The sequence below is a fragment of the Seriola lalandi genome, unplaced genomic scaffold (genome assembly GCF_002814215.2).
Source record: "Seriola lalandi dorsalis isolate HSWRI2012SDOR001 ecotype SW California unplaced genomic scaffold, Sedor1 jcf7180002054885, whole genome shotgun sequence".
Taxonomy (NCBI): domain Eukaryota; kingdom Metazoa; phylum Chordata; class Actinopteri; order Carangiformes; family Carangidae; genus Seriola; species Seriola lalandi.
In genome coordinates, this window is record NW_019525437.1 from 6,896,139 (window position 1) to 6,898,535 (window position 2,397).

The 2,397-nt window shown below is 39.4% G+C and overlaps 1 long non-coding RNA gene across 4 annotated transcripts in view; it reads left to right on the forward strand.

Moving 5' to 3' along the window:
- Window positions 1-2,397, forward strand: part of LOC111671764 (uncharacterized) — a 161,350-nt gene that overhangs the window by 112,903 nt on the left and 46,050 nt on the right. The window lies entirely within an intron of this gene.

The following is a 2,397-nucleotide window of genomic DNA, read 5'->3' on the forward strand; positions in this document are numbered from 1 at the left end:
TGTGTGTGTGTGTGTGTGTCAACGTGTAGCCCATGCTAGTGTGTGTGTATGTGTGTGTGTGAATGTGTGTATGCGCGTGCGCGTTTGTGTGTGTATGTGCGCGTGTGTGTGTGTGTGTGTGTGTGTAAAACATGCAGTGTTGTGGAATGACAGCGCATGGCATCGAGCTTGACTGACTGCCTGAGTTGTTGCTGGCCGGTTTGGTTTTCGACTCAACATACACAAACATCGTTTGTTCTATTTATTACCATCACATCTGACATTACCTTTCTTGCTATCAATTAACGCAGTTTAATTATTGTCCTGTTCCAGTAGGCTACATTTTTAATTTTTAAGAAAAGCGTTCATTTCTAACATTTCAATCACAAATCAAATAGAACACCCTGAATTATTTCTACTTACACTGATGCACTTTTATTACAACAAATATTTGTATTAGACTCCAGCGAATGTCATGATTTTATGATTTTAATTACACTCTCAGTTTTTATTTTACTAATCTTACTCTATATTTTAATTCATCATAGCCTAATATATCGAACAACATATTGTCATTTTTACAGCCTGAGCTTTATTTTATGATCTCATTTATTTTAGTTTACCTTTGCACTAAAACAAATAAATATTGTCCAAATTTTTTGGGGAAAAAATGTAGTCACATTGTAACAAATAATCAGTTAAGTATCTACCTAAAAACTCATTAATGTCCTCAAAATAAAGAGCAATGTTATTCCTTCGTTTATCTAAAAAAAAAAAAAAAAAAGCCTTACATATGCTTTCCATAATTATTTCCAGGCAGGAGTTACTAATGTGTTGAAGTATTTTCTTGGCTGCGTCTCCAGCCCCTGGTACGGCCCCTAGTGGCAAGAACAGACAAGTTTATTTACATTTCACCTGAAATCTGTCTCTCTCATTGCCATATACAATTGTTATGTTTGCGTGGCTTGGACGGGATTTATCCTTTTGTAGATTTTGTCATGTGTAAATTTAAATTTAACTTGGATTAATTGGCGTGTGTTGGTGTCACCGCGATCGGAAATGTTAATTTTAGATAGTTTAACTTTTTTTATAAGAGTTCAGAGAGGAGATTTTTCCTGCGTGGCTCTTCTTGGAAAAAAATATCTCAGCTTTATTGTTGCTCTTTCTTGTCGCTTGTTTTTTTTTTTTTTTTTTTTTTTTTTTTAAGCAGAGATCCTATCACCCAAAATTGTGTAACCACAAAACAGTATTTTGATATCACAGCGTGCTGCACTCTATATTTGCTGTATCCATCCAAACCTGGTGTAGCGGGGGGCTTACAAGTGGTCCGAGGGAGCCGCCCCGCTAGTTTCTCCTGGTTTTTGTCAAACAACGGCTTTAATTCAGGATGATTGTGGATGCAGGGCCATTCCCGGCTGGCTGGGGCCTGCTTTCAGAGAGCTGCAGGGCCCCGCTGTTCCTTTATTATCATAAGCAGATTAGAGGTAGCGGGGAACACACTCAGATGCAGATAACAGCCGAGCGGCCCATTTCAACCTTGCATTATAATGGACCGAGCTGCATGTGTCGCCTCTCGCAGCCCATTACGCACAAGATGAATCTTATGTAAGGTTGCCGGGGCCGGCATAATGAGAGCACGGGGGCTCCGCTCCTCCATTTATTATCAAATGACTAAAACAAAATAATAAGGCTTGATATATTCACTTTCAATTATGATTTAATCTAGAGACACGCATTTAAATTAAATTATTTCAGGTGTATGTACTTGATCTATCTTTAATTATTGGGCAAGGTTTGCAGATCCAGACAAGCAGATGTTTGGCTGTGTTGTGACTGAATACCTCAGTTTTTTTTTTTTTTTAACTGCTGCCTGTTGATGGTTAATAAATATATTTAAAATAATATTTTTAGCATTTCTTTACCAGAACTTCTAATAACAGCCACCCCCTCTGTTCCTTCTCTCTACACTTAGAGAAACCCCCTGTCTTGCTTGTGGAGTCACTTGTAGTTCCGCCTCTGTCCAGTAGGCGGCGCTGGTGTCACGCAGCAGGACGCCTGGTCCTCAGATGGAGATTTCAGGGGAAAAAAGCAAAACAAGTGGCAACAACACTCTCAACCTCACAAAAAGAAAAAAAACTTTAGCCGTTTTGGACATTAAAAGCATATGAGTGAATTATTTGGCTTTAACGTGTGTGATGCCGGTGTCATATCATCATAATCGCAGTCTGGTCGGTTTGATCCATAATAAAGTGAGGCAGGTGGAGGCCGCTTTTCATTCACACTAATTGGCTGACACGCTTGTTCAGGCTTATATGAATGAGCTGCGCCTTTTGTGCAAACACACTTTATCTTAAAATATTCCTCACCTTTATTTCTCCTCCCCTCGTGTCCCCGGTAGGCCGTATCCCCCCCCCACCA